The 26,038-nt window shown below is 41.9% G+C and overlaps 1 long non-coding RNA gene across 1 annotated transcript in view; it reads left to right on the top strand.

Moving 5' to 3' along the window:
* The window catches only part of LOC311521126, a 495,541-nt gene that overhangs the window by 148,194 nt on the left and 321,309 nt on the right, over positions 1-26,038 (top strand). The window contains exon 2 of the long non-coding RNA XR_014711803.1: positions 1,112-1,209. This is a non-coding gene — a long non-coding RNA (uncharacterized lncRNA). The remainder of the gene's footprint in view (positions 1-1,111; positions 1,210-26,038) is intronic.

Raw genomic sequence — 26,038 nt, 5'->3', positions numbered from 1 at the left:
ATTTCACAGAGGATAAGTGACTTACTCTTACTCTCTGAACAAGGTATTTCCACTAAAATTGCTTGCCTCTTTCTCTGAAGTATTTAGTAATAGTCATTATCAGGAACATCACTGGACTAGATGGGTCACTGGTCTAATCCTGTATGTTAATTCCTATGTTTCTGTTGAATCATATCCATCTTCAGCATTGAGGTAGGAAGGTATGTGCATTGTCCATTTCTGTAGCGTATGCACAGCTACCTCAGCCATCCTCCTCCCCCCACTTCTCCCCTCATATAAATTTGTAAATCAAGCCACAGTCCTCGGTGGCTTGGCCTCCTCAATTCAGTGGAAGCATTTCAGGCTCTGCACACCAATGGAGAACAGGATGCAGACAGGGATTTGGATGGGAAGGAATAGGTCTGAATTTCTTTAGACCTGGTTTGAAACATGGAAAGCATGTACAGGAAATGAAAACCTTTGGATGGGTGGGGGAACGTTTACAGCATCTTCACAAAATAACCTTGGTCAGGGTTCAATACTGGTAGCTAGGTACTGATCTACTCCTTGCTTATTTAGCTTTTTTTTTTTTTTTTTTACTTGATGAACTGCTGGTGACATACTCAGGAGGCAACAAAGAATAACGATAAGCAAATTAGTGCATTGGCTTCCTGTATCTTCCAACAGCTAGAAAATGGATTCCTAAAGTCAGTGTGATTCTTAAAAGAATAGGGTACAAGATTTTAAATTTTTCAGATATGTGCTACTTCTGTGGCTTTATTAGCATGTGGATAAGCCTCCAGCTGGCTTCTTGGTTTTTGAAAAATCAACTGGAAATCTAACTTATTAAAAATGAGGAATACTGCCTTAAATCGGGTTCAAAAATGGTCAACAGAGCTTTCTAAATCACATACTGAGCAAGGCAGCTCACTTTATTGAGCTGAATTAATAGCTCTTTAAAAAAACCCTTAATTTTGTATGGAGTTGGACTAGATACAGTAGTCATTCATCTAGACTATTGTTAGTAGCTCCTTCTGAATAACAACCAGAAAAACTTAACTGAAAAATTGGCTTAATGAACTAGTTATCCACTCCCAGTTCCAAATGCTTTTTTATTTTTTGTTTCATTCAGGATCTGGAAGTGTGTGCCAAATCGTGGATAAACACTGTCTTCATTTCCCTAATAGCTAAGAAAATGACTTGCTATGCTCCTGCTGGCTCCATTATCAGGTTTGAAATTCCCTTCCAGCACAGTTATGGGGTGAGATTTATGACAGAAACACTGTGTTGCCTTTACAGCTGGTTTTAGTTTCTTTTTTGAAAGGAATTGTCTCCCCCTTTTGTATCAAAATTACAAGAAATTTCTTACAGCAGCATGTTTACCAACATATTACAGCACATACAACAGGGAAAATAGTGTACATTGCTGAGATCTTTGCTATTGCATGGTGAAGACTCGGGCTCATTGGGAAACTTTTTTCCTACCCTATGAGAATTTGAGATTTTGAAAAATGTTCTAAACCCAAATTGGGACAAAGTTGAAACCTCAAATTTTTGTGACCCAACAAACAAAAATAATCAGTTCAGGTCAATTGAAGTGACATTTTTTAAATGTTTCATTTCAATTGAATGGTTTGTTTTTAAAAAAAATTCCTAGTATAAATTAGATAAAATTTCAAAAACAAGTCACTTTGAACCAAAATCCCATCCCAAACTTTTCACTTTGAAAATGTAGAAACCAGACATTTTGACAACTGTGAAACTCCTTTTGATGTTGGAGTTGGGAAATTTGTCTAAAAGTTGGGAAATTTGTCTAAACTGACCCTGTCTCACTAACAGTTTTGGATTTGACAAATTTAGCACTTTTTGACCAAAAAAGTTTGTTGAAAAATTCCCCACCAGCTGTAGTGGTGACCTTTTACTCTTGAAGTCTGGGTTCAGATTCCATCTTAGATCATATCTGAGAATGAGTTTGGTTATCTCACACCAGTTCCTATTGGATATTTGTCCATGTCATACACCATATAATTTGCCATTGTCCACTTACAGGGTGCATCATTTTTAAACAGCAAGAGTATTGTGGGTCAGGATTGAAGTGCACTGACAGAAATCTATGGGATAGCTTGCACAATACCTGTAAAAAGAAAAGGAGGACTTGTGGCACCTCAGAGACTAACAAATTTATTTCTCTAAGGTGCCACAAGTCCTCCTTTTTTTTTTTGCGGATACAGACTAACACGGCTGCTACTCTAATACCTGTAAACTTTAGCTAGTACAACTATGTTTTCAGGGGCATCAACTTCAAGTCACAATTACCCTGGAAGAGCCATCAGGCTACTGGCTGTGTCTTTCTCAGTCTTTCCTGTTGCAGCTGTTCCACTTTATTAAAACACTTAAATATTAATTAGAGCAGGAACTGGAACCCAGGTGTCCCCCCTCCCAGATAAGCCCAAACCACTAACACTAAGTCCTAACCAGGCAATTGTGGGGTGGACCTCTGTTCTTTCCTGTTTAAACTGTTCCACTTTGCAGAAAATAGTTGAATAGTAACTGGCACAAAGAAAGACAGTGAACATGACTCTGTAGCCTGGTAGTTACTCACCTAAGTAGTGGGACACTGGGTTCAAATACCTGCTCCAGAGTGAGATGCAATCTTGAAAAAAGAAAAGGAGTACTTGTGGCACCTTACAGACTAACAAATTTATTTGAGCATGAGCTTTCGTGAGCTACAGCTCACTTCATCAGATGCATTCAGTGGAAAATACAGTGGGGAGATTTATATACACAGAGAACATGAAACAATGGGTGTTACCATACACACATGTAACGAGAGTGATCAGGTAAGGTGAGCTATTACCAGCAGGAGAGCGGGGGCAGGGGGTGGAGAAAACTTTTGTAGTGATAATCAAGGTGGGCCATTTCCAGCGATTGACAAGAACGTCTGAGGAACAGCGGTGGGGGGGAAGAGGGGGAAATAAATAAACATGGGGAAATAGTTTTACTTTGTGTAATGACCCATCCACTCCCAGTCTTTACTCAAGCCTAAGTTAATTGTATCCAGTTTGCAAATTAATTCCAATTCAGCAGTCTCTCGTTGGAGTCTGTTTTTGAAGATTTTTTTTTTTTGAAGAATTGCCACTTTTAGGTCTGTAATCGAGTGACCAAAGTGTTTGAAGTGTTCGCCGACTGGTTTTTGAATGTTATAATTCTTGATGTCTGATTTGGGTCCATTTATTCTTTTACGTAGAGACTGTCCAGTTTGACCAATGTACATGGCAGAGGGCATTGCTGGCACACGATAGCATATATCACATTGGTAGATGTGCAGGTGAATGAGCCTCTGATAGTGTGGCTGATGTGATTAGACCCTATGATGGTGTCCCCTGAATAGATATGTGGACACAGTTGGCAACGGACTTTGTTGCAAGGATAGGTTCCTGGGTTAGTGGTTTTGTTGTGTGGTTGCTGGTGAGTATTTGCTTCAGGCTGGGGGGCTGTCTGTAAGCAAGGACTGGCCTGTCTCCCAAGATCTGTGAGAGTGATGGGTCGTCCTTCAGGATAGGTTGTAGATCCTTGATGATGCGTTGGAGAGGTTTTAGTTGGGGCTGAAGGTGATGGCTAGTGACATTCTGTTATTTTCTTTGTTGGGCCTGTCCTGTAGTAGGTAGCTTCTGGGTACTCCTCTGGCTCTGTCAATCTGTTTCTTCACTTCAGCAGGTGGGTATTGTAGTTGTAAGAATGCTTGATAGAGATGTTGTAGGTGTTTGTCTCTGTCTGAGGGGTTGGAGCAAATGCGGTTGTATCGTAGAGCTTGGCTGTAGACAATGGATCGTGTGGTGTGGTCTGGATGAAAGCTGGAGGCACGTAGGTAGGCATAGTGGTCAGTGGGTTTCCGATATAGGGTGGTGTTTATGTGACCATCACTTATTAGCACCGCAGTGTCCAGGAAGTGGATCTCTTGTGTGGACTTGAGTCTCCCCATCCCAGGTGAGTGCCCTAAATACTAGCTTTTAAGAGGTGCCACTTCTGTTTTGTGAGTGGTGTCTCATTTCCTTTGCATTTATTAAAACTACCTAATACAATCTTTCATTTGACCCAAAACAATTTTTTCCAACTTTTTCAATTGTTTGAAAATATTGTAGAACTTCCAGCAAACTGAAAAATCAGTTATTTACATTTCAAATATTTTATTTGAATTTTTTTTAAAAGTCATGTAAATTTATTGTCACTAGCAAACTATTTGCCCAGCTCCATAAACTGTATGAATAAGAAAAGATGTTTTATAGATTTTTGTTTTATCTATGACAAATTAACGATCAAACAAATACTCTTTGGATCGACCTTTAATTTTTCTTTGGTGACTATTTGCATGTGAAAACTAATATTTCTACCTTTTGGGTTTTGCAAAAGAGTTGAAAATATTTTTTAAACTGTTGATTGGACTAATTCATGAAAATATAATCCCCACCTGTCATTTCATCAGTGTGAGACAGTTTCCTTCATTACTGTATTTCACTTGTTGCATAAGCATGTATTCCATGAGCTTCTAGCTAGAATGTAGATTTTTGACCTGAGGCTCTGTTATGTTCCATAATGTCAGTAAGGCTCCTGCACCTTAGCATTATGTTTTTACTAAATATACCTAGGAAACTTGTTCTGAGGAATGTTAGAGTATATGAAATCATATTTAACTCAATCATTATTAGTCCCCGTTCCCTCCCCCCAATTGCCCAATGCAATAATCCACATTGTGGAGCAATTTCCCTGTAAAACTGCATTTTAAAAAAATGGAATTTGGGAATTTTAGGAATATAAAAGCCAGCGTTATAGTATCTACTCCCCCTCCCTTTTCTGTTTTTTTTTTAATTTTTATTTCTACAACTTAATGGCAGCCAAACTAATTATATAAATAGTAGGGTTTTCTCCGCTCAAGGATCCTCTGTTTCTTTGATGCAGCTCTGAGATTCTCCTTCACGTCCTTCTCAATTTTAAACCCCAACCTTAAGATTCCATGTCCTAGCCAGTTACCCCACTCTTCACTAAAGCCCTGACCCTACAAGCTGAACTGCATAGGTGGGAGACGGTTGATTTTAATGGCACTCCAGTTGGACAAAGGATCTGCATTGTAACTACTCAATTGGCATGTAAGCAGGACTTTTCTGATCATAGAATCATTGGACTGGAAGGGACCTCGAGAGGTCATTTAGTCCAGTCCCCTGCACTCATCGCAGGACCTGTGAATCTAGACTTATAATTTAGACCTGTGAATAGCAGGGGTTATGTGAACCAAAGTCTTCCCACAGGGCAATACAGAGCTCTGACTAGGCCAGTAGATCAGTTGTGCTTAAATTTAAAAGCACGGTTTGTGGCTAAGTTGTGAGACCTTAAACACCTTTTCAACCCATATGAATTTCATGGCTGTTACAATCCCCAGCAAAACAGGATTGATAAGGGAAACATAAATGCTGACACAACTTTAACTCTAATGGTATGAACTTCCCAACTAATAGAGTGTTTTATTTCATCCTTCACCAAGCCATTTCAATTAAGTGTTCTCTGATATATAAATTAGACAACACTATGATTTTATTCTTATTTGGCTGTAATGCCTGCATCTGGGGGATAAAAAATCCAAACGTAAGTAATACCAGAGTACTGAACATTTGGTTCATTGAGGCATTAAATGTTGAGTGACCTTCAAAGCTTTTTCATGTGGGAAAATTACACTTTGGTTTCTGTGCACATACATCAAGGGGAAATTAGTTGCTTATCTGGACTTCCTGGTGTAATCATCCAAATTAAATATTTGGCTATGCTTCTTTGGATGATAGCTGTCTTCCTCTTACTGTAATACAGTAGAATATATACTGAAACAGGAACACAGAGCATCTCCTTAGCTGTTGTAAATTGGTGTAGCTTCAGTGAAATAAACACAGATGCACTGATTCCCACCAGCTGAGGATCTGACACAAGAGCCTGAGGAGGAAGGAACTGGTCTTTGCAGTCACAGTTCAACTGTATCACCTATTTCTGCTTTACCATAGGCATCAAGCATCGATACCTCAAAGTCCAATAGAGTTTTGCTATGTTCTATGGAGCAAAAATAATTTTTTTCACAAGGAATTTAGGGGGTGCAGATTAATCTCTCAATATATTCTAATACACACATTTTTCACTGTTGACTGGAAAATAGAAAGAATGACTATACCTGTCTACAGCCATACTCAATTGTAAAGAGTGTTGGCTTCCAAGGCTTAGAGATATTGAGCCATACTAACATATTAACTCCCAAGCAGAAAATTATTCTCCACTATTTCTGTATCTTGCATGGCCAATGCCATAATCAGCAAATGTGCTCACTGCAGTCTCCATGGGGTGAGTCCTTGACTGATTTGCTGGAGGAAAAGGGGGTCCTTGCCTCCTTGAGGGCAACCCCCGCTACACTACGTACTGTAGGGGAAGTGGGGGAGAAGATGTACAGGGAAAAATCAGGAAGCCCATTCTTAGCTTAATAGGACTGGCAACAACAGCTACAACAGGAGGAGCCTGAGCAAAAGTAAAGGCCAAGAGGAGACACCAGATGCCATTATTATTCACCTTGGTTAACACAATGTGGGAAGGTGTGAGGGGGTCAAACTGATGGTCAGAGCAAAGTGGGATTTAGGGTTGATCCAGGAATTGTTCTTTGGGGGACAATTATTTGGTCTGACATGTAGCAGTGTAGGGTAGGCAGGGGGGCTGTGGAGCCTCAAAGGGGTAATCTGACCAGGAGGCCCGTAAATAAAGAGGTGGCTAAATTCATACCTACCTGTCAAGTTCAGGCCAACTGCACCTTTGTTTTCCCTCAGTGGTCCAGCAAGGGTACCAACTCCCAGGCTTCCTGCTCCCTAGCCATTGTCTGTCTTGAGTGGAGACCAGCATCTCTCTCTTCTGACTAGGGTATTTCCAGGCTGCAAAGTTCCCTGGCTTCACTGTGTTTGTTCTCAGCAGAGGCAGGTTCCCCCAAGAATGCTTACTTGCTCTCTTTAGAGGCTGATAACAGAGTGATTGCAAACCTACCTTTTTAAAAAAACAAAACAAAAGCAGTACAGAGAGAACCTTAAAAACAATAAAAGAATCTACACACACATGCTAATAATCTTCCCAGAGATCAAACCAACCCTAAATTGGGCTCTGGCTGGAATAGTCCTTTCAAACCCCACCCAGGGGGGTTTCTTTTGTGATCACTAGTTCATCACTGCTTCAGCACAAAACAAGCACACCCATAACATGTTTTTTTCACCTTTTATGCTGTTCATGGGTCTTTGATCTGGAGTTTCCAGGACCAGGTAATTTTATTAAGATGATGTTGAAGTAAAAGAAAACAGTACAGAAGTTTCTGGTTATCAGGGAATAAGGTACAAATTATCAAGGGGTGCGAAATTCGATTTAGGAACGGGTGGCGTACGGAATACATAATCTGCAATCTCCCTGATTGGGGGTAAAAGGTTAATGGGTCAAAGTATAGACATTGAGATATGGGGGTATGTTGTTCATATAATGGCTATGTTCAGGTGTGGAGTATAATGAGTGGATAGGATGATGATGGATTTACCGTCATTTGGTGAGATTTAATGTTCAGTGAGTTTAAGTTTCCAGTTCATATGGTCCAATGGAAAAAGTCTCTCGGTCCCTTTTTCATAGTTGATGCACGATGTCGTTCCGGCTCACACCTCCTGGCACTGACAGTAGCCAGTGATGTGTTTGATGTAGATGTCCCTGGACCATTGGATGGTGTCCGAGACCATGAGGCGCCGCATGAGCCGTGCGTAGCGTCGACCGATCCCACAGGTCTGCAGCACACGCTTGTTGCAGGGGTCCCAAGCGCCCAGGGCTCTGACGATCAGGGCATCCATCTGCACCTCGTGGCCCTTTGCTCTCAGGGTGTCGGCCAGGAGGGCGTATTTTTCCAGCTTACAAGCTTGGGCTTTGTGGAAAGCCAGGGTCCTGTTCCTGGAGACCATGACATCGACGAGGATGATCTTTTTCTGGGCCTCATCAGTGACTACCATGTCAGGTCGCAACTGGCTGTCAGTCCCGGGAATGGCGCAGTTCACGGTGATCTCCCCCAGGCACGGTACAATGGCATTCACCAGGTGATTCTGGATGGCATTGTGGCACAGCTGCCAGGCTCTGGAGTGGGGCTTTCAGCTGCACAGGATGTGGGGAAGGGTCTCATTGGAGTAGCCGCACTTCCTGCAACGTTTGTCTTGGTTGGAGGGTGCTCTGCCGATCCGCTTCTTTGTCGCGTCATGGAGGGTGTTGGCCGCGATGTTCCTTACCATGGCGTCTGGACACGTCAGCAGGTGGAAGGCGTGGGTGATCACCGCGATGTCATACAGATCGCCCATGCGGAGGACGTTGGCACCGTCGTGCCTGTGGGCGTTGTAGACCAGCTCGTTTCTGACTCTCTGGGGAAGGAACAGCTACTTCTTCACCAGCTGCCTGACAATCTTGTCTGCCTTGTTGACGGGTACCTTCGCCACGGTGGATCCCCTTAGGACTAATGAGATGCGGGGGATCAGGAAGGTGTTCAGGGCGTTTATCTTCTGCCACGGTGCTAGCAGGGAGGCGGCGATCTTGGCGGCATCCTGCAAGATCTCCTGGATGGTGTCCTCGGGTGTCTGCCAGACACGGAAACCCGTCGGCGTGCCGAGGTGCTGGTACGCCTGCCCCTCTGCCAGGGGGATGATGGGCTCGTCCTGGATCTGGAACCCCGTCGTCTGCACCGAGTCCTTTTTGCTGCCGTCCATGTGGAGAGTTAAGCACTTGTTTGCATTGAAGCGGAGCCCCATTCAGTCGGCAGCTCAACTGGTGGCATCTAGCATACGTTGGAGGCTCTCTGGGTCGTCCGCAGTCAGGACCAGGTCAGCCGTGTAAGCCAGAATGCTCACCCTCTCACCGTGGAGGTTGAAGCCATCTGTGCCATTGGAGATCGCTCACAGCAACGGCTCCATGGCGAGGTTTAAGATGATGGGGCTGAGGGGACAGCCCTGCTTAACTCCACTCCGGATTGGGATCTTGGCGGTCTCCCCTTCGACTGAGTGAATGGTGGTGCTGCATCCCTCGTACACCTCTCGGATCACACAAAGGAAGTTCTCTGGCATCCCAAACTCCTGGAGCGTAGCAAAGATGTGGTGGTGGGGCATGGACCCAAAGGCGTTAGCCAGGTCGAGCCACGCTACCGTGCACTGCCTCCGCGCCCTTCTGGAGTTTCCAGGACCAGGTAATTAGTACACCATATGTTTTTCCTCCCCAGGGCATAGTTTCAAAAGGGTGGAGTCAAAGTGGTCATTTGTATTTTCCCTACCTTCAACTACTTCCCAGGAAATTCTCTGCCAAGGTATTGTTCCAAAAAGTCCTTTTAAGTTCCTAATACCTTCCACAGACTGTAAATTCTCTAGGAAGATGACTAGTGCATATATAAAATTCCATAATAACACATTCACAACTGCAATTTTACTATAATTGACCCCAAGTTTACTAAACTTAATTCAATAAGTTCATTAGGATATTGAGTGTCTGTCATAGTAACCAAGGAACTTTGGTGATTCTTCATTGGTGCATATCATATTGAGCATCAGAGTTACTCAGGGAGAATGGGGTATACCTGATAGGGCTCAGGGAGCAGATATAATTTTGTCTGGTATTAAGGAAGGAATCAGTGAATATTTGGGAACTCTGGGGTGGGATGAAGGGGAAGCCAGCCAAGCCTAATTATTGGTGCCTACTTGTGACAGGTGTCCAGTGCATGTGCATATTATGGAAAGGATGCAGTTATTCGATAAAATGGATTGGAAAGGGATTTGAAAGAGTGTCCCAGAAGGGAGCTGATCAAGAAAGTTTGGGGGCTCTTACATCTGTTACAGAAGGGAGCTGACTGCCCTTCCTCCCACCTCCCCAGTCCTGCATGCATACACCCCCACATGGGATCTGAGGAAGTGGGTTTTGGGCTTCTCTATCTGGAACAGTGGAGAGCCAACCCCCCTCCTTTTATAGCCCTCATTCGCCTCATGTAAAGGGAGGCCAGTGGGGGTCCCAGGAGCAGGATAGCTGGGACCAGTTTGGAGAATATATGCAAATGATTAAGGAAGAAGATGACCTGCACTGTGCAACTTATTCCTGGGTACGCCAAGTGAATAAAGTTGGCCTAATTGAACCACATTCATTGCCTACTGTCTGTCTTCTCGCATGGCCAGACAAATGAGAGATGCACTCGTAGTCCATCAGTGAAGTCCTATTTCCTACCAGTATCTGGATAAGCAGTCAAACAGATTGCTTGAAGTTTGTCTTGTATACGATTAGGGAAATATATGCAAAGGGGTGAGTATTTCTCATACTGCTTCAGAATGTTGATCAACATTTCAGTCACTGCAACCATAAGAAAAGACACTGACCGTGCATGTGCACGCACACGTGTGCAGTCCAAGTAACACATTAGCTACAAAAAACACACTGAGAACATTCAAAGTCAGCAATAAGGTCTGGTTAATGTTTGGATCACCTCCGAGCTTCCCTCATGTGTGGCCTCCTGAATGTGGACAATAGCAGCAGTGTAATAAGAGCACAGAGGGAGTTCTAGTCTCATTCGTATATTGCTTCAGACGCCGTATTAATTTGATCCTGTGTGGTCTTTGTGATAATATCCATAAGGTGGTGACCATATTAGCTGCATAATTCAGGCTTTGCACCCATTTTTACCACTTGATGAAAGGTCTCACCAGAGTCCAAAAAAAGAAGAAAGATCTTCCACTTCACCAGTTTTGTCAGGATTTACAAACCATCTGTATTTCTGTTGAACTTATTCTTGATTCAGAAAGTAAAATGTCTTGTGTGTCACACTGGATATGTGTGTCGTGTGGGGTTGTTATACCAATAAAATAAAAACCAGCAGGATCTTATTAAAGGGGGAAAGGCAAAATGCCACATTTATTGTGAATACAGAAAGAATCATAGTAAGCAGTTAGTTATAGCTATAACATTCCATTCAATTTCATCTTTATTCACAATTCATTCATACACACACACAGGGGTTCTGCAAGGTTATCATCATAGTTACCAGCTGTCATAAATATAAAGGGAAGGGCAAACCCCTTTGAAATCCCTCCCGGCCAGGGGAAAGCTCCTCTCACCTGTAAAGGGTTAAGAAGCTAAAGGTAACCTCGCTGGCACCTGACCAAAATGACCAATGAGGAGACAAGATACTTTCAAAAGCTGGGAGGAGGGAGAGAAACAAAGGGTCTGTGTGTCTGTCTATATGCTGGTTTCTGCCGGGGATAGACCAGGAATGGAGTCTTAGAACTTTTAGTAAGTAATCTAGCTAGGTATGTGTTAGATTATGATTTCTTTAAATGGCTGAGAAAAGAATTGTGCTGAATAGAATAACTATTTCTGTCTGTGTATCTTTTTTGTAACTTAAGGTTTTGCCTAGAGGGGTTCTCTATGTTTTTGAATCTAATTACCCTGTAAGATATCTACCATCCTGATTTTACAGGGGGGATTTCTTTATTTCTATTTACTTCTATTTTTATTAAAAGTCTTCTTGTAAGAAAACTGAATGCTTTTTCATTGTTCTCAGATCCAAGGGTTTGGGTCTGTGGTCACCTATGCAAATTGGTGAGGCTTTTTATCCAACATTTCCCAGGAAAGGGGGGGTGCAAGTGTTGGGAGGATTGTTCATTGTTCTTAAGATCCAAGGGACTGGGTCTGTAGTCACCTAGGCAAATTGGTGAGGCTTTTTACCAAACCTTGTCCAGGAAGTGGGGTGCAAGGTTTTAGGAAGTATTTTGGGGGGAAAGACGCGTCCAAACAGCTCTTCCCCAGTAACCAGTATTAATTTGGTGGTGGTCGCGGCCAATCCAAGGACAACGGGTGGAATATTTTGTACCTTGGGGAAGTTTTGACCTAAGCTGGTAAAGATAAGCTTAGGAGGTTTTTCATGCAGGTCCCCACATCTGTACCCTAGAGTTCAGAGTGGGGGAGGAACCTTGACACCAGCCTTAGAGTTGCTCGTGCCAAGTCACTGGCCAGGTGGCCTGGACACGAGGAGGGAGCAGGGCCTTGTCAGATGCTCATCTGATGCTCCAGGAAGTTGGTTTGCAGAATCAGACCCCAAAGTTCTCAGTTTCTACAGTCCATTTTTATAGGAATTTATTCCTATACCAGTCTATGGGAATTGCTTCATCATGCTGGTTGCTGAATCAATCAGCAGATGTCATATTCCTGATGGCTCCGTGTTGCCAGATGTTATCTTGTTCTTCAGTTCTCCCATCCTTGAGACTGTTGGGTAGATTCCAGTCTGCCCTCCGGGGTCCTCTGGTTGTTTCCACTTGATGCCTTCTTTGGCTGATGGATACTGGATTCTTAGGCTGGCACTTCCCTGATCATTCATTTATTATCCACACCAAGCATCCATCCACATACATCCTCTATCTCTATTTTAATCACGATTGTTAACAAAGTGAGATAAATACAACAAAAGGGCGGGGAGTCTCTGTGTGCTGTTTCTGTTTTTACAAAGTATTGCTTTGAGAGCAGACTCTGTTTAGGATGTACTAACACAATTAGCAGCCAAAAACCAAGAGACCTCCCTCTTAATTCGTAATACCCTGGAATTTAAACTATGGGGAATCAAACTCATTTGTGATTTTAATACAGAACTTCTTTAATATGATCCAACAGGGTGGGGACATATACTTCAGTGGTCAGAATGAGGCACTGTAGTGGGAGAACTGTTTTCTGCTATACCTTGAACCTATTTACTTACACACACACACACACACACATACACGTTGAGACAAACTATCAAACTGAGGTTAAGTTCAGACCTCCATCATGTTCATGCAGCAGAAGTAATATATTTATTACTATTTTTACCACTAATGTTGTTCTGCTGTGTCAGGGTGAGGGGAGCAGTATGGACTGTCCAGTCAGGTCAATCCATGATCCTTACCTGCCATAGGGCACTAGTCAGTGAGTGGACCATCCACTCCAATGTGGGGTATTTGGAGACGGTCTTGAAGTGTACAGGACAGGAAGGTGACCTAGTATCTGTGGAATGGCTTTGCGGTTGCTCTTTCCTCTAAGGGAGGATTCCATTCCCTGGAATACCTGCAAAACCTCTCTTTACACAACCCATTTCAGGATAAAGATTCAGCAGGATTTAACACTATGTAAACAATAACACATTCCAGATCTCTGAATGTGTCACAGAGGAAACTACTGGGTGTTGAGTTCTTCTGAAAGACTAGCCTTTATTTAGGTGCCTAAATGGAAGCTGAGGTCTTCTGAAAATCTGATCCCAATGATGAGTGCTGGCCTTCAGTTCTTTTGAAAATCTGATCAGAATATATACCTCATTTCTGTGACACATTGGAGAAGTGCTGATGGACTCAATGGTGGGAATGAATTATTGCACACACAGTGTTCTCTTACAATTAAATTAGACGTGTGTGTAAAAACATTAACCATATAGCTATTTATATTCATTTTAATGTTCATCAACCATGACCTCTTCCCCTGGGATGGATGTAAAGTGTGTTGAGGACTAAGTTGCTATGCTGGTTCTACACCTTTCAGGAGTTCCTGGATGGCTGGCTTTCTATCCTTATCCACCACTGGAGCAGTGCATGGGGGTTGGATTGGAGCTGAGAATCTGGTCCACTATTTTAGTGGCAAAACAATGGTATCACAGCCAACACAGACCTTCCATAAATTTTGTCCACAACTAATATGTACTTGTGACTACCAGTATACACTGTTTTAAGGTCTGATTTTATGCCATTTGGTTCATATGCTAAAATCACAAGCGGCTTTACTAAAAGGCTGAAGAGATAATCCTAGAAATGTAGAGTTAGAAGGTACCTCAAGAAGTCATCTAGTCTGTTTTCCCATCTAACTCTCCCAATGCTGATATAGAATTATACCTAGACAAACACCTGTCAGATCATTTAACCTGTCTTAAACCTTAAATGAAGGGGATTCCAGAGCCTCCCCTGGTAACCTGTTCTATTGCTTAACTATTCTTATAGCTAGAATTTTCTTCCTGAAATCCCACTGAAATCTTACTGCAAATTACTACCCTCAGAGTGGACACGGAGAACAATTGATCACTACTTCTTTGACAACCTTTTACATATTTGAAGACTTATCGTGTCTGCTATCTGATTTATCTTTTTTCAACAGAACCATTGATAACTACTCTTTTGAGTATGATTTTTTCAACCAGTTGTGCACCCAGTTCCAATCAGCTGAGCACCCATAATGGAACAAAAGCATCTTGTTGCTAGCTGTATCTGCTCAAAGGACTGTCAGCCAGTATTTAAATCACACATGTTTATTATAGGCCTATTAAGGTTGCCTGGCACTTCCTATTATAAGAACCTGTCTTTGGTGGCTTATAACTTTGCCAAATTTTAGCTGATTGTGCATATAAAATATCAGCCTAATGTCTGCATCAGGTTCAATCATTTTGAAAAATTTCAGGCATTATGGTTTGACCACTTCTGAGAATGAGAACAGTGAATAATACATTGTTTTGCCCACATTAAAATTCTGGTGACCTTTTCTTTGAGATGCTCTAGTAGCCCCATGCTTTGGAGCAGGGAGTCAAAATTTGGCAAGGGGTAGTCTTTGTCAGGGATGTGCAAATCCACCTAAATTTGACTCCGTTATGAGCCTTTGAAAAATCACAGGTCTCACTTACTCAATAGAGACTTGCTTGAGCTTCTTAGCTAAAATCCCTGAAGATTCCATTGGCACTACACATGCTCCCAGCTAGGGCAGAGCAAAGCTTTCCTGGCAGCTACAGCTCCGGGGTGCTTTAGGCTCTGCGAGGGCCATGCTCCAGAACTGAGAGCAGGGTAGTTTCCTTTCTTCTTCTGTCAGGGTATATGTCAAGGCTGATTCCCTACTCTGGCACTTTGAGTGCAAAAGGTGGGGGCCCTGAAAGATTCTAAAAATTAATACTGGCCACTCCAGGCTTGTATTAAACTCCCAAGGTTACAGCTTCTCTCTGACCTTGGATGGGTAGATGCTGCCACCAAGTGCAAAAACACCCCTTTTGACCCAGGAAGGCGCACTTGAGAATTCCTCCCTGTGGAGTACCCTCAAGCTCTTTCACCCCTCCCCTCCTCTCCCCCCGGGGTAGAGCTGAGAGAGGGAAAAAAAGGAAATCAGCTGTTGCCACCAGCTAATTAAACAACATGCACAAACCAATTAGGATACAAAAAAACCCAATCCTGTTCTTAAACGTAATTTTTATTAAAAACAAAGAAATACATCTGGAACTTAGGCTATTGTTAGATTTAAAAAGAGCAAATATAATAATTAAGCATCAATAATGGTTTTTTTGAGGTCCAGTTTAAAGGTTACAAGCAAAACAAAAGCACCTGAGTTAGCGCAGAGGAGTCCACAAGCCATAAAGAAATAAGAGATAAACCTAATCACGTCATCTTAGACATTCCCATATCTACTTACATATCTGGGGGTTTCAAATAAGTAGTTTCTATGTATGATCTGATGGTTTTTCTTGCATGGTTTAAAGCTTCTTACAGCACAGTTCAGCCCTGTTCCTGCTGTGTGTCTTCTCTCTCTCCAGAGAACAACAACAGACAGACAAAGGGAAAGTTTTTTCCCAATTTTAAAAAGTTCTAGCCCTCCTATTTCCTCTTTTGGTCAGGTGCCCACTCCCTTCCTTTTACCTATGGGCTTTTGTAACCCTTTACAGGTAAAGCAAGTAGAGCACAGCTACTAACAGGGATCTTATGGGAACTGGCTGGCTGGGTGTCCATAAAAGGTAGCTCCCCCCCTTCATTTATCACAATATGTCTATGCTGCAACCCCCTTTTCTTTCTCTCCCCCTCAAAAAAGCCCCCCACAGCAGTGGGTCTCAGAGCCCAGGTCAACTGACTTGGGCTTGTGTTACGAGGTTAAAAATAGCATGTAAAATTTCCACTTGTGCTGCAGCCTGAGCTCTGAGACCCTCCCTCCCTAACTGGGTTTCATAGCCTGGTTCAAGGCTAAGTAGGAATGGCTAATGGCTATTTTTAGCCCCATTGTGTTAACCTGGGCTCTGAGACTCACTGTCTTCTCACCCAAACCCCCTCAGTGTGGACATACCCTCAATGATCTCCCTGCTAGTGCTGAAGCACGTGCTGCATCATTTGAATGCAGGCCAGAGAGTAAAACTTGGGGAGTGGGTGGGAATAGGCAGAAGAAGCTGTACCCTGTCTCATTTGTTGCAAAAATTGAAAGGCCTCCAGTGAATGAGGCAGGGGATTCAGAAAGAGAAGAAGGCCTCATACTTAAGGCAGTTCAATGATGCCCTAGGAAATTGAATTCCATCCCTGCCTCAGCCACATAGTTCCTTTATGCTGTGTTCTTGTAACCCTGATGGTCCCAGGCAATGTTCCCTCTAATTTTTGACAGGCTGTGTGCACAAAAAATTTCTTCTGTGCAAATTGTTGTGCTTCTGTGCAAATTTTTGTGCGCACGGTGTTTTGCCATGTGCGTGGGGTATAGGATCTGTGTGTGCACGCACACAGCTTAGAGGGAACAGTGGTCCCAGGATATTAGAGAGACAAGGTGGGTGAGGTAATATCTTTTATTGGACCAACTTCTGTTGGTGAGAGAGACAAGCTTTTGAGTTGACACAGAGCTCGTCCTGAGGTCTGAGAAACAAAGGCTATGTCTACATCAGCACTTTTGTCAGTGTAAGTTGTCAGTCAAGGGACGTGTTTTTCACACACCTGACCGACAAAAGTTTTACTGACAGAAGTTTCACGAACAAAAGCACCAGTGTGGACAGCGCTATGTTGGTGGGAGATGCTACTGCCGCTCACTGCGGGTGGTTTAATTACGCCGGCAGGAGAGCTCTCTCCTGTCCGCTTAGAAGCAGCTACATGGGAGACATTACAGCAGCGCAGCTGTGCTGCAGTAGGGTCTGTAGTGTAGACATAGCCTAACTAGTATCACTGCTAAATACAAGATTTGAACAGATTGTTTAATGTGAGTTGTTAACACATATTTCAGGGGACCATTCAAGGTGAAGTGGCCCATTAACACCCCTCCAGTCATAAGGCGCAAAGGAAGGGTGGAATGGAAAGCAGCTGGGGGGAGTTGTAAATCGGTTACTTATTACGGTTTATTACAACAAATCCAATGCCTCTCTTCAGTCCATGATTTTTAGTGTCTAGAAAAGTTATGAATTTAAGCTCCCAGGCTTGTCTTTTGAATGTGTTGTGCAGGTTTCCTTTGAGAGTGAGAATTGTAGATATAGAGTTCAGAGTAGCAGCCGTGTTAGTCTGTATTCGCGAAAAGAAAAGGAGTACTTGTGGTACCTTAGAGACTAATGCTCAAATAAATTGGTTAGTCTCTAAGGTGCCATAAGTACTTCTTTTCTTTTTGCAGATATAGAGTGATTGTTTTGTGAAAAATGTTCACTCACAGATGATTTTGTCTTATTTTCCTGTGTGAATTCATTAGAGAGCATAGTGTTTACCTGGTTTCAGACACATAGTTGATAATGGGGCATTTAGTGCAATGGATGGGGTATACCACATGTTGTGATAGTCATGTGTAGGACCTAGGGATCTTGAAAAGTGTTGTGGGGGGTGTTGATCATTGTAGCACTGCAGTTTTTGTATCTGTTCTGGCAGGGTCTGGTCTGCTTTGTGTTGGTGTCCTGGTCTATGAGGAGCTTGTTTCTGATGTTGAGCTAGGTGTCTTATTTCCCCCCCCCTTTATTTTTTGAAGGCCAGAAGTGGGGGTTTAGAAAAGATTTATTTCAGGATGGGATCCCCATCGAGTATGGCTTGAAGTTTTTTGGGGATCCAGTGTGGGGTGGTAGGTGACAACCCTTGAAATGTGTTAACTACTTATGCTGAACAATCTGTTCAAATCTTATATTTAGTAGTAACTCTTTGTTAGTTTTCCAGACCTGAAGAAGAGCTTGGTTGAAGCTCAAAAGCCTGTTTGTCTCTCACCAACAGAAGTTGGACCAACGCATGGGGTTGCATCCCTGACCACCTTGACTCCTGTCCTCTATGACTTTATTTAATTCTTATTTGAACCCTGCTATAGTTTGGTCTTCACAAAATCCCCTGGTAACAAGTTCCACAGGCTGACTGTGCACTGTGTGAGGAAATACTTCCTTTTGGTTGTTTTAAACCTGCTACCTATTAATTTCATTGGGTGACCCCTATTTCTTGTGTTATGTGAATGTGGTAAATAACACTTCCTTATTCGCTTTCTCTACCCTATTCATGATTTTATAGGTCTCTATCATATCCTCTTTTTTTTCCAAGCTGAAAAGTCCCAGTACTTTAAATCTCTCCTCATACAGAAGCTGTTCCATACCCGTACTCATTTTTGTTGCCCTTTTCTGTACCTTTTCCAATTCTAATATATCTTTTTTTGAGACGGGATAACCAGAATTGCATGCAGTATTCAAGGTGTGGGAATACCTTTCCTGTCTAATGCCAAGCCAATCATTTAAACCAAATTTTTGTGGGTGGTCACTAATTGTGTGCTCTTCATTTTCTGGGTGCCTGCCTTGAGACCCTGGTGCTTGAACTACAGAAATACTGAGTGCTCACAGCTGCAAGTGCAGTCAGTGGGAGTGATGCTCTGATGCTATATAAGGGTAAGTAACTGGAAAAAATCCAGTCAGTCATCTCAATCAGGCACTCAAAATTACTGGATACTTTTTACCTTAATATCTCTGTTGCTCAATTCCTCTCCTGTTATCATCATCCTAATTTTACCCATCTCAGAGGAGCGCTTTGAAAATAAATTCATTGACATGTGTGAAGAACTCAAATAGTAGAGTGATGAAAGACCTAGAAAAGCCATGAAGAAATTAATACGTCTGTCTTCAGAGCAGGGTTTGAATAGTGTGCAGCAAATAAGGCATAGGGCCATACATTGAACAATGAGAAGAAAACACAATATTGAATAGCTGTTCATTAATTGAGCACTGAAAGAGCCAGGTGTTCCGTGGAAAAAAAATAGGATGTGATTATGTCATTAACAACTATCATAATGCATATGCACAAAGGGACTAAATTAAAGTTGCACAGACAACCTTAATTCTGACATTTCCTAACTTGGGTGCTTGACTTCACAACCTTAATGTTCTTTTAACATAGTTGTGTGTGTGTGTGTGTGTGTATAGAGAGAGCGTATACAGAAAAGTATGTGTGTATAATTTTAGACAGTTATTTTTAATTTTCTGCTTTAGTTTGCTGCCAAACTAAGTTATTTTTGCATATTTTACATCTGTTTTTATACCTACATGTTAGACTTCGACATGGAAAATCAACACTGACATTTTCTTCTATACAGGCACAAAATCTTAAGTGGGGGGGGGGGAAACAAAGTTACTGCATCACCTACTTTGCCATGCAAAGAAACTCTAAAGCTGATGATGGAGACAATGACAAACAAATTCACAGCCCTGAAGTAATAAACAAGTTACTGTGCTTTGCTTTGACCTATAGGTATCAATTACACATTAAAGATAAATAGCCATTACCAACCAGCTGGCAAAACATCTGTGAGACAGACATCAATTTCAGTAGAACTGAAGATGTAAATCAGTCCTGTAGCTTGATTTCTGATGCCTTTCAAATCAGCTGGGATGCTTCTGATAAAGCACTGGATTATTTTTCACTGATATCACCTATTGAATCTAAGTATAACCCGTTTAAAAGAAGCTCTTTGCCCTTGCTTGGATTATCAAAAATAATATGGCACATAAAGATTTTGCTTTTTGTCAGCAGTGAGTGAATAGGTTAATGATGGGTCTTACTACAGATAACTTCTTATTCAATTCCTCTTTATTTCAGGTCGATAATGTTAGTTTGCCAAAAGAAAAGATGCAGAGATCTAAAGGTCTGCTTACTAAATTTAGAAAGTGCTTTAAATATAGAATGGAGAAAACACACACTGATGTCAGATCACACAGCTTTAGGTGTCCACAGAGCTGAAAGGATTAATAGTGCTTTTGCTGTATGTATGTTACTTCATTGAATGCAACTTGGATCTATAACACAAAACAAAAATGGATATCCTGCATACCATACATGCATGATCAAGGAAAGTACAGTAAGATTTAGTGAAAAGAAAAGGAGTACTTGTGGCACCTTAGAGACTAACCAATTTATTTGAGCATGAGCTTTCGTGAGCTACAGCTCACTTCATCGGATGCATACTGTGGAAACTGCAGCAGACTTTATATACACACAGAGATCATGAAACAATACCTCCTCCCACCCCACTGTCCTGCTGGTAATAGCTTATCTAAAGTGATCATCAAGTTGGGCCATTTCCAGCACAAATCCAGGTTTTCTCACCCTCCGCCCCCCCCCCCCCCACACAAACTCACTCTCCTGCTGGTAATAGCCCATCCAAAGTGACAACTCTCTACACAATGTGCATGATAATCAAGGTGGGCCATTTCCTGCACAAATCCAGGTTCTCTCACCCCCTCACGCCCCTCCAAAAAAACACACACACAAACTCACTATCCTGCTGGTAATAGCTCATCCAAAGTGACCACTCTCCCTACAATGTGCATGATAATCAAGGTGGGCCATGTCCAGCACAAATCCAGGCTTTCTCACCCCCCCCTTTTTTTTTTCAAGGTAGCCTATTTCCCCTTGTTTTTTCCTAACCCCCCCCCCCAGATGTTCTGGTTAAACTTGGATTTAAACTTGGAGAGTGGTCAGTTTGGATGAGCTATTGCCAGCAGGAGAGTGAGTTTGTGTGTGTGTGTGTGTGTGTGTGTCCCCGGGAAAAAAAGGGTGGGGGTGAGAGAGCCTGGATTTGTGCTGGACATGGCCCACCTTGATTACCATGCACATTGTAGGGAGAGTGGTCACTTTGGATGAGCTATTACCAGCAGGAGAGTGAGTTTGTGTGTGTATGGGGGTGAGGGGGGGAGAAAACCTGGATTTGTGCTGGAAATGGCCCACCTTGATGATCACTTTAGATAAGCTATTACCAGCAGGACAGTGGGGTGGGAGGAGGTATTGTTTCATGATCTCTGTGTGTATATAAAGTCTGCTGCAGTTTCCACGGTATGCATCCGATGAAGTGAGCTGTAGCTCACGAAAGCTCATGCTCAAATAAATTGGTTAGTCTCTAAGGTGCCACAAGTACTCCTTTTCTTTTTGCGAATACAGACTAACATGGCTGTTACTCTGAAACCTAAGATTTAGTGAAAATCAGTGCTCTGCCTAGTAACATGAGAACATGACAGACTCTGCAAGCAGTAGAATCCACATTCAGTTTTCAGTTTATGTAATTGCTCCTTGTAGGTGATTATTTAATAGGCATCGTATGTCTCCTTTCTCGCTTTTTTTTTCCTGTACAACATGGCAACATGAGAAATTAATGAAATCAAGTTAGCTATACTTAGTTTTTGGACAGCAAGTGTAAAATTAACGAGGAGTCCTTGTGGCACCTTAGAGACTAACAAATTTATCTGGACATAAGCTTTCTTGGGCTAAGACCCACTTCATCAGATGCATCGAGTGAAAAATACAGTAAACAGTATATATATTACAGCACATGAAAAGATGGGAGTTGCCTTACCAAGTGGGCAGTCAGTGCTAACAAGGCCACTTCAACCAAGGTGGAAGTGACCTATTCTTAACAGTTGACAAGAAGGGCTGAATATCAACAGAGGGCAAATTACTTTTTGTAGTCACCCAGCCACTCCCAGTCTTTATTCAGGCAAGTTTACAAATTGTTACACCTGACCGACTACCTTGTCAACAGAAACACGCCAAACTTGCTTGGTGCAATTACTTTGAGCATTCCCAATTTTTACACACACATGCTGCTTTCTTAATGGCTGATGGATCCCAACAATCGGAGTTAATGACAGCTGAATAACCAGTATTTTAAGGGGAATTTGGATTGAAACAATTTCATTTTCATCCCATCTATAACAGATTAGGAACACAACTCACTTTGGCATAGGATGGGGTCAGGGACAAAGATCGTGGGGATTATGAGCATATTTTCACAGTACATCTTGTTTGATGTACTTTTTGGCTTTAAAGGGGAAAACTAACATCTTCTAATTCATGAGTAGCTATTTTTTTCAGGATTTTTCATTTTTTATGTTCTTCTTGAGACACAGGTATTCATAGAAATCACCCAGGCAGGCATTATTTTTTCTTTTTTTTTAATGGAGCATAATCCAACAGGATACTTGTGCTCCCATTGCCAATGCAGGAAAGCCTAGTAGATTTATAGGGTCTGAGGGAGTCACCACTCAGAAAGGCTGGGACCAGATCTCCAAAAATGTTTGCAGTTATTAGGCCATCTTATTGCAACTAATTATCCCCCAGGTTTTTCAGAAAATTTCAGAGCAATAATTATAACCCTTGCCAGAACAAATGCCTGCTATGATCATTCTACCCAAATATTAATATTTTTAAAGCTCTTCAGGTTTGGAACAGTCAGTTCAGTTTTCCACCTTCTGCCTGCCACCCCCTTTAAGTCTCTGACATGCTTTCTGCCTATTTACCAGAAAGACAAGGTGGGTGGGGTAACACCTTTTATTGGATCAACTTCTGTTGGTAGAAGAGGCAAGCTTTTGACTGCCAGAGCTTTTTAATTTTTTTTTTTTTTTTTTTTTTTGCCTGTCAGCAGCTCAAAAGTTTGCTTCTCCCACCTTGTCTCTCTAATTTCATAGGCCTACTATGGCTACAATGCTGAAAACAACAGTGAAAGATATCATCCTAATTTACCAAGCAATTTTATGATTTTACAAATTTTTAAGTGGCTTTTTCCCTACTTATTTTATTTTTCTTATTGTACAGAATTGTTCATTTTGGCTCTCTTTACGTTTATATGGTAGATACCGGTTTTCCTGCTTCTCCATCTGGCTGCTTTGTTCTTTGAGAGCCTAATCTAGAGCTAGATCATGAGATCACTGTATGCCCAGAGTAAAGGCCAGAGTGTTAATTTGCCACTGTTGGAGCAGCCCCGGAAGGGAGTCTGGCTCCGAGTTGATTAAATCTCCCTTCTGGTTCCCCCCTGCTGGTCTGGGGAGGGAGTAAACCGCTTTAGGTCTATATACCCACCACAACTCACACTGCCTGATGTGCCAAGATCAGCTATACAGCCCTGTGTAGTGGTGGGACAGAAAGTTAAGGCCAGTTCTGCCCCCTCCAGTCCATTTGTGGCAGGGGGGATAAGAAATAACAGCTTGACACAGCCTACTTCAACTGCCATACTGCTACCCAGGGTGCCTGTACCCCTTTACATCCCTGCATTGCCATTGTCCAGAGTTGCCTATATTGCCATAGTCCATCTTAGGTTATATTAAAGCAAAATTACAGAAAGGCTTCATGATAACTTGTTGGGGATGTGTGTAGGTTATGGCCTAGCCCTATATGGAGGCCCAAGGAGGGAAGCAGAGAAAAAACAAGAAAATATCTTCACCTTTCACCCCTGGGCAGAGACCTAGCATATTCTAGAGCCTTATCCTGTTGGTGAATGAGGACTCGGGATCCACTGCTAGAACCTGATTCTGATTACAAGTACACCAGTGAAAGTCAGGTGTAAATTCTGAGAGGACAATGGAGTTGCAAGGGTGAAAATCAGAAGCTTTTGTAACACAATAATCAGTGAAGCATGCTGTCTGTTGTAAAGTGGGAGTAGGATTATGAAGGTGATTTTCATGGGCTTTAAAGAACTGTGAGGCCATAGTAAAGCAATGAAAAATTATAATATAATTTATGTGGGGAGCGTATACACTCACACCCTGAGATAGATTTGCATGCAATTTGAAAAGCATCCAGAAGTCCAGAGAGTTGGCCTATTATTTATCTTATATTACTGTAGCACCTAAGAGCCCCAGTCAGGAACCAGGACCCCCATTGTGCTAGGCCCTGTAAAAATACAGAACAAAGACTGTCCCTGCTCCAAAGAAATTTATTTCTGTATCAGACAAGAGAAATAGATGTATACAAAGGGAGATTACAAGGAAACAATGAGACAATATTGGTCAGCATGACAGGCAGTGGTCTCAGCATGCTAGCAGCCTGACAGTAACCTAACAATCTGAACTTCTGGAGTCCACAGAATTGAGCTGGAAATCTCATAAGATCGGGCTTTCTCATGAAACCTGATTTGTTTTTTCTGATCCTTGGCATGTCACTTCTCTGATATATTTTGACACTTCCAGTTCCAACCCATTTGAAAAAGAGAGGACGACAAACAAATAATCTCCAAAGTGCTAAAAGTACACCAAGGCTTCGATGAAATGAGAGAGGGGGAAAGTGTTATAGTGCGTTTTTTTAAAAAGCCAGTTTTCTATTTATAGTATGATATTATGCTCCTGTTTCTGAGCTATGTAAAGTAGCTTGGTATGACTTTTTCCCTTTTGGTTCTGGTTCCCTCCACATTACTCACCAATACATCATTCCTGGATTTTATAGACACAGTAAAAACAGATAAAAGTAAGTGCATTTTTTTTTAAATGAGCGATCACCTGAGTGCCTCCCTCTTCTTGTCCTACTCAGTGATGCCACTGAAATTAATGAATGCCCTGTCTTCCCACAGTACTGCAGCATACAGTACATAGCAAAGTCTCTTAATGGGTCAGACCTAGAGAGTTCACAACTCAATGCACTCAGGCAATGCTCCCCTCATACTAATTGTACCCAATCCAATAAGATTTGTACAGACTCTAAATCATTTAGGCTTGTTAAAATGCCACTGTTAAGGTTCTTTGTGCCATTTTTCAGGGTGTAGCTGTTTCATGCTGAGATGTGCTCTAGAAATGAAGAAAGGAGGGGGAGGAAGGAAAAAAAATACTTCCTTGTAGAATGAACTATATTTCTGACTCATTTCTGTATCAAAAAGCCAACAGTGTTGTTCTGAGTGAGTGCTTCATTGAAATACCCTTGAAATTGAAGGGTTGTTTTGTTTGACAGCTCCCATACTGCCACACTTATAAAGAGAGAGGCATAATACTGATTCATAAACAAGCAGCTATTATACAGTGTATATATTGTTGTTGTTTCAGTAGGTCATTCTGGAGGCTCTCCTCACCCATAGTATTTTCCTGGAAACCTTCTTTCTGATTTTTCTGTGCATCACAATTGCCGTTCGATTGCTTTACTATCCTTTATGATTAAATATTAATGCATGATATTCTCCTCTTGACTTTTTAGTTTTTCCTGTGTAACTGTTACTTCTGGCTAGGGGCAAATAAATCCAGCTCCTCTTCATCTAGTTTACTACGGTCTCACATCCGCATCTCTAAAACAGCAAGTTATGGCGTGGGGCTGTACAGCAACCTTGAACGGAGTGAAACTCCATTACCTTCTCGGTGTGCATTCTGTGATTACTGTAGGTTAGGGTTCAAGTGCATTAGCAGAGAATACGGGGAGTTAGCAGCCTAACGGCAAGACATTTCCAGCACTTTTCCCCCTTTTTTGCTCATTCAAATCGCCTGAGGGACAGACACTGTTACAGTTTCATCAGACTGAAGTTGATTAAATGTCACATATGCTGGGTATTATCAACTACCAGGCTATTTTAAAATGTGCTAGCTACATAACCTTTGTGAATTACATTTAACATACTATGAAACGTAATCACTGTCACATGTTAACCAGGGCATTAAAGGACCTAAAAGGTCATTCAGTGAATTTAAATTTCTTTCACATTGCAAATGTAGGGTGGTTTAGATTTCTGATTCCTTTTATTTAGCATGAGTGCTAAAATCATTCCACTGGCAGTACAGTTTGTGATCATGCCTCCAATAAATCTGTCTAAAATAAGACGGTGAAATTGCAGTCCAAAGGGAACATGGATATCCCTGATGTTTTAAAATATAATACTTTCAAAATTATTTATTGGAGAGTGGCATCCTAAATATTTCTGGGTAGGTGGTTCTGCTAGTGTTGGGATATAGAGTGCATCTATTCTACAACCTTTTTTTTTCCCTAATATTTTACATTAGATAAAATAGATCAAAACTCTACCAGTCGAG

This window comes from Lepidochelys olivacea, assembly GCF_965140295.1.
Source record: "Lepidochelys olivacea isolate rLepOli2 genome assembly, chromosome: 5".
NCBI classification, from domain to species: Eukaryota; Metazoa; Chordata; order Testudines; family Cheloniidae; genus Lepidochelys; species Lepidochelys olivacea.
This window is presented reverse-complemented; position numbering and strand designations above follow the sequence as displayed.